The sequence below is a fragment of the Hippopotamus amphibius genome, chromosome 6 (assembly GCF_030028045.1).
Source record: "Hippopotamus amphibius kiboko isolate mHipAmp2 chromosome 6, mHipAmp2.hap2, whole genome shotgun sequence".
NCBI classification, from domain to species: Eukaryota; Metazoa; Chordata; class Mammalia; order Artiodactyla; family Hippopotamidae; genus Hippopotamus; species Hippopotamus amphibius.
Window position 1 is genome coordinate 80112836 of NC_080191.1, and position 13555 is coordinate 80126390.

The following is a 13555-nucleotide window of genomic DNA, read 5'->3' on the forward strand; positions in this document are numbered from 1 at the left end:
TGTTCCTTACCAGGTTGAGACAGGTCTCTATGTTCCTAGCTTCCTGAGATTTTGTATTGAAAATAGATTTTGGACTTTTCAAATTCTTTCTCCACATGAAACCAGCATATGTATATATATTTTTTTCCTTTATAGCTTTCTGTTCCTATAAATTACTTTGATTGCTTTTCAAATGTTAAAACAAACTTTTAATCCTTTGATAAATCCTACTAGGTCATGATTGATGGTCTTTTTATATATCATATTAAATTTGCTAAACTTTGTTTAGAATTTTGCATCTAGGCTCATGTGTGATATAGGTGTATAGCTTTAATTTCCTGTAATACCTTTGATTTTGGTATCAGAGTAAAGTTAGTCTCATTAAATGAGTTGAAAAATTTCCCCCTTCTTTGATTTCCTATAACATTTTGTACAGAATGTTAAATGTTGGCAGAATTGCAGAATTCACATGGAAGCAATTTGTGCCTGAAGTCTTCTCTGTGGAAATATTTTTTAAAGTATAAATTCAATTTTTAAAATAAGCTGTATATTTATTTTTGAGAGAAATTTCAATAGTTTGTTTTTTAAGGAATTTGCTCATTTTAGCTCTGTTGTCAAATTGTTAGCATCCGTATTATAGTATTAATTTATTATTATTTTAATTTCTGAAGAAGCTGAGATAATTGTCATCTCTCTCATTTTTGATGTTGACAATTTTTCTCCTTTTATGTTGATAAGTTTTGTTAGAGTTTTACCAATACTTATATTCACAAAGAACCAATAGTTCATTTTTTTAATTTTCTCTAATTCAGTTGAGAAAAAAGAAGGCCACACTTAGGAGAAGGGCTCTGCTAGTCTTATACTAGGGGTTAGAGTAGATCTATTTTAATAAAACCTAAATCCAAACTGAATGAGGCCCAGCTAAATAATAGTAATTAAACTACTTTCAAAACAAAAGCCACACTCTTTAAAAGAAGACAACAAAATCAAGACAGTCAGTAACATAGTATCACAATGTTAATAATGAAAAAATAATAAAATAACAATAACAATTAAAAAACTAGACATTTACGGAGAGCGAAAATGTGACCCATAAACTGAAACAAAAAAACAGTCAATAGCAACAGATTTAGGGACTTCCTAGGTGGTGCAGTGGTTAAGAATCCACCTGCCAATGCAGGGGACATGGGTTCAATCCCTGCTCCAGGAAGATCTCACATGTGGTGGAGCAACTAAGCCCATGCACCACAACTACTGAGCCTGAGCTCTAGAGCCTGTGAGCTACAGCTATTGATCCCATGTGCCACAACTACTAAAGCCTGCACACCTAGAGCCCATGCTCTGCAACAAGAGAAGCCACCAAAATGAGGAGCCCACACACCACAATGAAGAGTAGCCTCTGCTCACCGCAACTAGAGAAAGCCCGTGTACAGCAATGAAAACCCAACGTAGCCAATAAGTAAATAAATAAATAGCAACAGATTTAGACATGACAAAGATCTCGTTATTAGCAGACAAAGAGTTTAAAATACCCACTGTAGATATGTTCAAGGGTAAAAAGAAAATATCAATACCAAGGGTTAGTGAATGGGAACTCAAGGCAGAGAAATTGAAAATGCAAAACCAAAGAATCAAATAGAAATTCTAAAACTGGAAAATTTAATATCTGAAATAAAAAATTCAAAAGATAGGCTTTACAACAGATATGATTCTACAGAATACAGAGATAATGAATTTGAAGATGGTCAGTAGAAACCATTCAAATTAAATTGTGGACAGAAACAAGTGAATAGAACTTCATTGACCTGTGTGACAATATCCAGTATGTGTGTGTGTGTGTGCACGCGTGTGTGTGTGTATTCCAAAAAGCTCAATAAAATCCAAGCAGTCTAAGTGAACATTAAGGAACGTTATAAGTCAAATTTCAAAAAAAAACAAACATAAGAAGACATTTTGAAAACAAGCAGATAAATAAGATGCATTACACACATAGTAACATCTTATCAGAAACAATGCAGGTCAGAAGATAATGCACTAATAAGTTCTGATTTTAAAAACTACACCTATAACTTGTGAAAATACCTTTAAAATTAAAGTCAAATTAAAGGGAATTTTTTCAGATAAAAGCTGAGAGAATTAATCACTGGATAGCTGAAATATAATACATATTAAAGAAAGTTCCTTAGGTTGAAATGGGCACTAGACAGAAACTGGGATCTACGTGATTAAACAAAGAGCACTAAAATGGTAAATATATGAGTAAATAAGAAATATTCTTTTATTGTTTGTTAGTTTCTTTAATAGACAATTGAGTGACTAAAAAATGAAGACAATGTATTTAAGGCTTAAAAATATATGTAAATAAAATATATGACAAAACAGCAAAATAGGAGAAAGGGTAAAGCAATGTATACTTTTGTAAGGTACATGAAATACATAATGCGTACGGCATTAATTCAAGGTAGACCATAATAACTTCTGGATGTTTACTGTAATCTCTAAGGAACTCACTAAAACAATGAACTACTGATACATGCAACATAGGTAAATATCAAAAAACATGATGAACAAGAAAAGTCAGCGATCAAGGAACACATTTTCAATGTTTTCATTTAGACAAAGATGTAGAACAGTCAAAATTAATCTGTGGTCATAAAAATCAGCATATTGGTTCCCTTTTGGGAATATCGAAGGAAAGGTTGAAGGGACACTTGCATAATGAAAATATTTTATATCTTAATAGGAGTGTGGCTTATGTAAATATTTTTCAAAACAAATTATACACTTAATATTTGTGCATTTATTATAAAAATTATACTTAAAATAAGATAAATTATTTAAAAACAGAAAAGTTAGCCTTGTATTAAAAGTTTTTGATTTATATATTTTAAGGTCTATGGACATTTTTTAAAATATTGGTCTGTCTCCTAGTAAAATTATATCTTTATCATATAATTGTATACAAAATATAAAAATTATACTGTATAATTTTTTCTTGTTTAGCTTTAATAAATTTCATCTTAACATGCTGTTTCTAACATTGGCTCAGTTACCCTCACTTTTCTGAACACATGTATTTATGTTTTATTTTATTTTGTTATAAAATATTTAATGTTTCTCAAGATATAAATAATAATACAACAAATACCCAGTTTCCTATTAGTGAACTTGAAATACAGAATTTTACCAACACAGCAGAAGCTGTTATGTGTTATATGTGCAGCAAACATATTTTCCCAGTGTGTCATAGTTTTTAAACCTTCTTTTCCCTGTCTTCTGATGTTGTCATATTTACCTCTCCTTATGAATTATACTTTTTGAGTCCTGATTAAGAACTACTTACCTACTCTGAAATCATGAATATATATTTTAATTTTTCACATCAAAGACTCTAAACCTCTTGTACTTGATTTCATTTTCACCATAATACATGAAGCTGATTTGTTTTTTTCTTCATAGATAAGCATTTGACCCATACCGGTATCATTCATTAATAAATACTGAATCTTTCATATTTTAAATTTCTATCTATGCATGAGTCTGTACCTGAGCTTTTCTCTTTGAAATTATGTTTCATATTAATATAGCTATGCCAGTGTTCATTTGATTATTCTTTGCTTGACATATCTTTTGCCAATCTTTTTATTTTCAACATTTCTACATCCTTACATTGGTGTACCTCTCCTGAATAGCTGATAGCTAGATTTGGGGTTTTTAGTGTTTTGTTCGGTGTTCAACATGACTTTGTTCTTCAACCAGTAAGTTACATAATTGCATTATTTATGGGACAGCAATTATTTCTTCTCTTTTAAGAACTTTTATTGAGATACAGTTAACAGACAATAAACAGCATTATTTAGAGTGTACAATTTGGTGTCCCAATCTCCCAATTCATTCCTCCCCAACCCTCCCTGCTTTCCCCACTTGGTGTCCATGTGTTTGTTCTCTACATCTGTGTCTCTATTTCTGCCTTGCATTTCCTCTTTCATAGTTGTTAGCATTTGCCTTATGTATTGAGGTGCTCCTATATTGGGTGCATATATATTTATAATTGTTATCTCTGCTTCTTGGATGGATCCCTTGATCTTTATGTAATGTCCTTTCTTGTCTCTTGTAACATTTTTTGTTTTAAAGTCTATTTTATCTGATATGAGTATTGCTACTCCAGCTTTCTTTTGATTTTCATTGGCATGGAATATCTTTTTCCATCCCCTCACTTTCAGTCTGTATGTGTCCCTAGGTCTGAATTGGGTCTCTTGTAGACAGCATATCTATGGGTCTTGTTTTTGTATCCATTCAGCCAGTCTGTGTCTTCTGGTTGGTGCATTTAGTCCATTTACATTCAAGGTAATTGTTGATATGTATGTTCCTATTACCATTTTCTGAATTGTTTTGTTGTTTTTGTAGGTCCTTTTCTTCTTTTATGTTTCCTGCTTAGAGAAGTTCCTTTAGCATTTGTTGTAGGGCTGGTTTGGTGGTGCTGAATTCTCTTAACCTTTGCTTGTCTGTAAAGCTTTTGATTTCTCCATCGAATCTGAATGAGATCCTTGCTGGGTAGAGTATTCTTGGTTGTAGCTTCTTCCCTTTCATCACTTTAAATATATCATGCCACTCCCTTCTGGCTTGCAGAGTTTCTACTGAGAAATCAGCTGTTAACCTGATAGGAGTTCCCTTGTATGTTATTTGTTGTTTTTCCCTTGTTGCTTTTAATAACATTTCTCTGTCTTTAATTTTTATCAGCTTGACTACTAGATGTCTTGGCGTGTTTCTCCTTGGATTTATCCTGCCTGGGACTCTCTGAGCTTCCTGGACTTGGGTAGCTATTTCCTTTCCCATGTTAGGGAAGTTTTCAACTATAATCTCTTCCAATATTTTCTCAGGTCCTTTCTCTCTCTCTTCTCCTTCTGGGACCCCTATAATGCGAATGTTGGTGCATTTAACATTGTCCCAGAGGTATCTTAGGTTGTCTTCAGTTCTTTTCATTCTTTTTTCTTTATTCTTTTCTGCATCAGCGATGATCACCATTCTGTCTTCCAGGTCACTTATTTGCCCTTCGGCCTCAGTTAATCTGCTATTGGTTCCTTCTTGTGTATTTTTCATTTCATTTATTGTGTTGCATATCTCTGTTTGTTTGTTCTTTACTTCTTCTAGGTCTTTACTGGTAAACTTTTCGATCTTCGCACCCAGTGTTTTTTCAAAGTCCTGGATCATCTTCACTAACATTATTCTGAATTCTTTTTCTGTAAGGGTGCCTATCTCCTCTTCATTTAGTTGTTTTTCTGGGGCTTTGTCCTGTCCCTTCATCTGGTACAAAGTCCTCTGCTTTTTCATTTTCTCTGTCTTTCTGTGGCTGTGGTTTTCAGTTACACAAGACGAAATACTGCTGATACTGCTTGATACTGCTGTCTGCCCTATTGTGGAGGAAGCTATCTAGGAACCTTCTGTGTGCTTCCTGATGGGAGGGACTGATGGTGGGTAGGGCTGGGTGGGTGGAGCTCAGTAAAACTTTAATCTGCTTGTCTGCTAATGGGTGGGGCTGTGTTCACACCTTGTTGGTTGTTTGGCCTGAGGCCACCTAGTGCTGGAGCCCACAGGCTCTTTGGTGTGGCTAATGGTGGACTCTGGGAGGGCTCACACCAATAAGCACTTCCCAAAACCCCTGCTGCCAGTGCCTCTGCCTCCTCAGTGAGCCACAGCTGCCCCCCCACCTCTGCAGGCAACCCTCCAACAGCAGCAGGTAGGTCTGGTTCAGTCTCCTATGGGGTCACTGCTCCTTCCCCCTGGGTCCTGGTGAGTGCATTTTTTTGTGTGCCCTCCAAGAGTGGAGTCTCTGTTTCCACCAGTCCTGTGGAGATCTTGCAATCAATTCCTGCTGGCTTTCAAAGTCTGATTCTCTGGGGATTCCTTCTCCTGTTGCTGGACTCCCAGGTTGGAAAGCCTGATGTGGGGCTCAGAACCCTCACTTTAGTGGGTGGACTTCTGCAGTATAACTGTTCTCCAGTTTGTGAGTCACCCACCCAGCATTTATGGGATTTTATTTTAACGTGATTGTGCCCCTCCTACCGTCTCATTGCGGCTTCTCCATTGTCTCTGGATGTGGGGTGTCTTTTTTGGTGAGTTCCAGTGTCTTTCTGTCAATGATTGTTCAGTAGTTAGTTGTAATTCTGGTGCTCTTGCAAGAGGGAGTGAGCGCACGTCCTCCTACTCTGCCATCTTAATCCTATCTCTCTCATATTTCTTTAGAATGCCCTTACCCTATTTTACAGTCATTATTTTATTAGTGTACAATTATTTCACCCATATTTTTAAAACTTTTTAACATAGAATTTTCAAACATAAACAAACATAAAGACAAAAATTTATTTAATCCTTATGCACCCATAACCAGACTTCATCAGTTACCAATATTTTTATCAATTCTTCCCAGTCCCCCACTACCAGTAATTTTTATTTTTTTGCTTGTATATTTTGCTGGAAGTTTATAAAGTCCTAGAAATTATGCAACTCTAATCAAAAGGCCCTTTATATTTTCACAACCAATGTGTCATTTTAACACCTAACAAAATTAATAACTTTTAATTCCTTATAACATTCAATGGTCTCAAGATACAATTTATAGTTGCTCAGTTTGAATGAAGAGGCAAACATGAGTTCCATATTGCATTTGTTGCTCATATTTCTTAAGCTTCTTTCATTCTTTAAAATTTCCTCTTCCTTTTTCATCTTATTGATTTATCAGAAAAGGAGTCATTTTTCCTACAGAAAGTCCCACATTTTGGATTTGACTATCTCAGTATCTGAAAATTTCTCGATTTCAGTGTTTCTTTTCCATTCAATTTTAATTCTACTCCCAGTATATTTTTAATGAAAGTCTCTGTCATTTTGTAAGAAAGAGTTCTGAGATATTTCTGAATCTCTAGAGCAGCACTGTCTAATAGGAGTATGTGTCACACAAGCAGTTTTCATTTTTGTACTAGCCACATCACAAAAACTGAAAAGAAACAGGTACAATTATTTTTAACAATATGTTTTATGTAATCTAGTTTATCATAAACAATACCATTTCAAATTTAAATAAAAATAAAAACTGATAGTATAAATTATTTTATTTTTCTTTTTTTTGGCACTAAGTATCCAAAACCTGGTGAGTATCTTTTATTTTCAGTGAATTGCAATCTCCCCTAGCTTAATAGCCACATGTGACAAGCGTCTTCCATATTTCAGAGTGCAGCTCTTCAGAGATTAACCACATCAAGACCCTCTGATCTTCGTGACGCCAATTATTGAGCTTGGTGAATGTTTTTAAACTCTCACCCACAAATCATAGCCTATAGATTCTTTTTCCTGTTTCTATCAATTTTCTCAATGTGTGAGGGAATATCTGCTGGCAATTTCTGGATTCTGAGACTTTCAGAGCTATTAGAACTCTCTTTTCCTTCTCCCAGCTACTTTTGCAAAGGTTAAACCCATGAGGGGTCTGTGAGGGTCCTGCTGTTTGTATTTGTGTTCTGGACATAGGGGTGGGGGGGGACTTGTAACCTAGTTTTGTTGAAGATGTTGCTTGTGTGTGGTTTCCCTACTAACTGCTTTTATGTCAGGGTTTGTAAAGCAAACAAAGCATCATTATTATTTTGCCCCATTCAGAATCCTATCTTATTAGATTTACCTACATGTTCTACCAATTTATTTGTTCAGCATATCAAATCTTTTTTCTAGGATTACTCTTAATGCTGTATAAATTTACACTTGGAAAGCTTCTTCTGTGAGTGTTAGCTGGTATGTGCCTAATTGTTTTTACCATGTTTTATTGGTTTCTTTGTTCATCAACTTTTTCAGTTTTTAATTCTTTCTCTTTCTTTCCTTATGTCATCATTTTGATGAAATATCTTTTTGTATTGTCTTCAAATTTCTATTGGAAATAAAAACCAAAATCTTATTTGGTTTTATTTTTCTGTAATTTTGAATGTCACTTTTGTTGAGTATTTAGTTATTGATTGGTAAAGTGCTTCTGGATGACTTTAAAGATATTGTTCTCTTGTTTCCTGGCAGCCAGAAATGTTGATGAAATGTCTATTTGCTCTTTTGTAAGGAACTAGAGTTTTGACTATGCAAGCTTTTAGGAATTACATTTCAGTTATTCTTGGGATTCTGAAACTTCACCAAGATGTCCTGGCTATGTCATTTACTTGGTTGGCACTAGGTGTGCCCTTATGGTCTGAAATCTCCTTCAGTTTTAAGAAGTATTTTTTATTGTGTATCTACTTTTTCCTGTTTTCTTTATTTCTGAAACAACATTTGATTGACTTTAGAACGTCTAGATTTATTCTCCACATCTCATTACTTTCTCTAATTCTTTCCAATTCTTTATGTGTTTATGCCACAGTCTAAGAAAATTCTCTGGGATTCCATTCGATTAATTTGGTCTTCAACATTGGCCATTTTTCTCTTCTATTAAGTTGAAATGATTTTAATTTTACCTTGGCAAATTTATTTGCAGTTTATAGGAAATCTGTTTCTTTTTTATAAGGGAAATAGTATCCTAACTACTCTGATAAAATTATCTGTACTCACATAAAATCTTTTTCTCTCCTATTAATTCTATCACCTCAGCTATTAATTCTTTAGTTTGTTCATTTTGAAACTTAATTACTGTTCTTTTCTCAATTTTTTTCTGAATCTTATTCTTCTGTCCAGATTTTTTTAAAGATATTCTTTGAGGATTTGCTCTTAGCCTCTATTCACACTTTTCTGTGCTCCTCTGTGTATTTTAGGAGGTGGGAAACCATATTTCTCAGAGTTCCTTGCCAGCTGGTTTCTGGCTAAGCTCTACCAGCGGTTGGTGAAGCACTGACCTCAGTATTAGTCCAGTGGCAGCTGATACCTATTCTGGAAAGAGCTTCTTTCCCATGGTCAGTAGTCTGAGAACTGTGATTCTTCCTGGTAGTCTTGCTATCCCCACTGACACTTTTTCTGGGGTTCCTTCTGACTTGGGTATTACCTCCCCAGTGTTGCAGTACCAATGATGGGGTCCCTTATCAAGGTCTTATCTAGCCATGCAGCCTCTCCACTGTGGCCTCCAGGGAAATTAGCCCCTCCCTCTTGTGCCTCAGCCCTGCAGATCACGGCTCTTTGCTGCAGTTACTAACGTCTGAGTTACCTCATTATTTCCCTTTTGCTCTCTTAGGCCTTCCCACACCCATTGCAACCAGTTCTCTGTATTAAATTTCCTGTGTGAAATACATAAAGTGTTTTCTGCTGTCTTTACTAAACTTTGAATATATTCTTACAGTGTGTTTTTGGAAGCTTATTATATTGAGATGCCAGTAAAATACAGGATGCAATATTTGGTGAACACTTATACTAAGAAATTAACCACTGTTTACTTGAAATTTAAGCTGAACTGGGTGTCCTATATTTTTACTTGTTAAATCTGATAGCCCTATGATTATATTGCCTATCAACCTGCTCTTTTGCTTATTGTAAAGGGGGACTGTGCTGCTGAGAGGAATGTGCTGTTGCTGGGCTTCTGTATGAGGTTTTCCACCTATTTCTCAAGGTAAGTATCTACCTGAGGCATTGTTCTACCTACCCAGTTTTAGTGCCAGCACTTGTTGTCTTACACTAGCGGCAACTGCAGAAGCTGCTGCAAACAGCACATTTTGGGTTTGGGATATAGTGCTCTGTTGGAATTCATCAAATGAAATTGTTTATGTTACCTGGCAGTTTTCTTTAAAAAATTCTTGTGAATTTATCTTGAGTAATTTTTTTAATTTTAAGACTTATAGGTTACTCTTTTCCTGTTCAATTGAACTGAAAGTGTGTATCTATTTATTGGATAATTCATATGTAAATATATTAAAACATTTAATTTAACAAGTTTTAAATAAGTTAGGCTAGATAAACATGCTACCTTATCCCACAACACTGTAGAATATAACTACTTAATTTTCCATTTTTTTGTTTAAATTAAGAGAAACAAAAGATAAACGCATAGCCGGTGACTAATGTAGAACCTTCAACTTAGTCATGCAAAGAATTTCTGGACTTCGTGTGCAAGGCCTAACAGATATAATGGCACATCTACTCAGAACCAGGAAGCAGATTTAATTAGACAATTTGTGTTTTTCTATCTCGTTCTCATTCTGATTGTCTTTCCTATTATTCTGAATTTCAATGGATCTCATGTGTAGCATGCTAACCTTGGGTTAAAATTCTTTCCTTACTCCATGAACTAAACTTACTGGAGGTAGTTTAATACCTGATTCTGCTAAAAGCAGCTTACACTTAATTACATTTGTCTAATATCTTTATATTTGCTTTCTATAGGTGGCAAGGTATAAGAATAGTCAGGATAATTTGCAAATAAAAGTTAAAGATATGGGAACAATTGAGTACAATACAGAGAGGGAAAGATGGAAAACACCTTTGAAATATGAGATCGAATCCTTTAAAAATCATTTTAGATGAATAAAGAAAGATGTTGGAAATCAAAAGTCTGGTTTTTGTTAATTTAATTCTTTTTTCTATGGCTCACAGAAAAACCTAGGCAAATAATTCATCCACTGTCATATGTGTACCCATGCTCAAAGGGAGTTATTATCCAATTTAAATTAGTGAAAAGTACAAACAACTAAATTATAAAGGAGTGAATGCTAAACAATGAATATTAACTATATTTTATTGGAAAAATAACATACCTCATTTCTGTATTCTAAAAGTCTATGACAGGTAGAGCATACTGCGTTTTATTTCCACTTATTTCTAGCAAGTAAATTATCTTTCCTGTTTACAGGAATACGAATGTCTAAGACCATATGTGTAAAACCAAAAAAATGTCCAAAGATGATAAATAATTTGATACCTTTTCAGGTTGGGTCCCTGGGAAGCAGACTCTGTAATGGAGACTGGTGTGCAAGATCAGCACCTGAGGAAGGTGGGAAAGAATAAATGGACAAGAGGAAGAGCTGGGCTGCAATTTAGTCTTAAAAGCATCTGCTGAGCCCACGAGGAATACAGAGCTGGGGAGAATGTCTCAGAAGCATTCTGCTTTATGGTCAGAGGGTTAGGCCTACATACTCATGCCTCCACCAGTGATAGGGGTTTGAAGGGGCAAGACCAAGAGTGAAATGATTCTCTCCACCTGAAGACAATGTCCTACAAGTGCTACCAGCTGGAAGCACTTCCAGCAGCAGGGACTGTGTCTTATAGCCCAGAATGGAGTTCTGAATTGTGAATCACCACATCCATTTTAATATCATAAAGGCCTTATTTGGAAAATCAATAAGCTCTGTGGTTACCACTTGGAAATAGGGGATGATCAATTAAGTGATGGCAGAAATAGGAAAATCTAAATTTCAGTATTGTTAATGAAGGAGATAGAAGGAAAAAACATAATAGTGTTATGGTTATAAAAAATCTAACACAACCTATTGCATTCTGGTTGAGATCACAATGACTGGAGTGCAGGAGCATGGCTAAAGGTATAAGCCTATGTCTGAGGTAAGTTATTGGAATTGTTAACTAGGGCATTTGGTACAAGTTAAAAATCCTCAGTGAACTCAAATTCTTCATATATCTGATCTGTAGCTATGGGATTAAACCAATTAGAAAATCAAAAAATAGCCTGGAATAAGAATATCCTTATGCTAAATCATTGATAGTATCTAGCAGATTCAAGCATTACTTCCATGACTAGAATTTCTGAAGATCTAGGAGATAATTATACAGGGGTTTTATCTTTAAAAATTTCAAACACATAACACCTAGTCCTAAGGTCAGTGTTCACTTACCCCTCTTTGTGGACACTGCTATTTCCTTTTTAAATACTAAAAATATATAAACCTTTATAGTTAACTAGAGTTCACCGCAGATGTATTTGGTCTCCTATACTGGTCCTTCTCTAGGGAAGAAGAAGACTCAAAGTATATTGCCTAAAATCAGCTTATATTTCTCTGAACCTCACTAGAGAACTATCTTGCTATTTTATAGGTCAACCCTCCTTATAATAAGATCTTTTGAAGACATCAAAAGTTCAATTGCTGGACTGGGTCCTAGCAATGACAATACTAATAGATTTAAAATGAAATTATAGTCATAAACATCCATTCCTCCTAAATTCACAAAATACCCATTTGCAAATATCTGCACTTCACCTAGTTCAATTATCTTATTTATCATATGAAACACAGGCTCAGAAATCAAGGTTGCATAGTAAGTTAACTGAAGAACCAGGACCAGAATGCAAGTGTCTTGATATACATAGGCAATGTGGAATAGATGTTTAATAAATATTAAAAAACAAAATAAAACACATATTCCTCTGTCATATGCTATAAACTGTTTCCATTAAGCAATGTGGAGTGTGCCAATATGGAACAGTTTTCTTAGTCTATATCTCAATCATGTAACCTACAATTTAGAAAGAGAAAGGAATTTTATTATTGGCTGAGAGGAAATAAAAAATTTAGGTATTCTGAAACAGAATATAAATTTAGAATAGATCTGTTTTGTAAAATAATATACTTTCTCATCAAATACATAGTTTCTATGATTTATAGATTTTTAGAGGACTGTTAAGTTGCCTGAACTACGGATGCACCAAGTTTGCAAACACAAGACTTCTACAAGTTCTGTCCTTAAGGTATTCTTTGCAAATATGTTCATTCACTTGAAGATCAGTCAGAGATGTAAACTATTGATGGTTGCTAAATTCTCTTTTTATAAAGAGATATGTGGCCTACAGCAATCACACAGAGTTAAGAGCTAAATAAAAAGAGAGCTTTACAGTTATACATGGGGCTATCAACCAATAAGGTGAGAGCTATGATATCCCATCTGTGGATATTCCTCCTTTAGTTTTCAAGCACAATTGTTTTATTGTTTGTGACAATAGTTATGCATAGGATGCAAACAACAAACCTAAGTTAATTTCTTCAAATTGTATTGCTATAATATATGTGACGTTGTGATTAGTCCATAGAAAAATCCAAGGGAAGAAATTTTGTATATGAAGTTTCCAAAAACACTATTTTTTGCTTTTGGAACACTAATAAATAAATATCTCATTTTTTACAAATTAGCATATAAAATAATAAATTGATTCTATTTCATATTTTGTATGTTTCCTAATTATTTCAATAAAACACTGTAGACATCTAATACTTTCTGACAAAGACCGAGTATAAATAAATTAATTTAAAAAAAAGGAAGACAGCCATCCTTCTATGAATACATTAAAGATGTCTTTATTTTTATATCATTTATGATATGCTAATAACATGACAGTATTTACCCCGGCTGGAATAAAATATAATTATTTACTTTTCTTAAAGAGTACCACTGTAAAAGAGAATAAATATTAAACACATGTTGCTAGACATGCAGAGGGATCCTCACTTCTAGCTTTACAGGAAGGAAATACTAAAATTCTAAATTATGGAATAAATTTTCTTTATTACCATTTAATGCAGAAGAGGAAGCTAACATATCTTTCCTGGGTTTGTTTATAGAGGCTCTGTAATTTCTATTGATAAATATACTTTGCAAACACTCAAGCCTGCCCACTTAACCTTCTCTC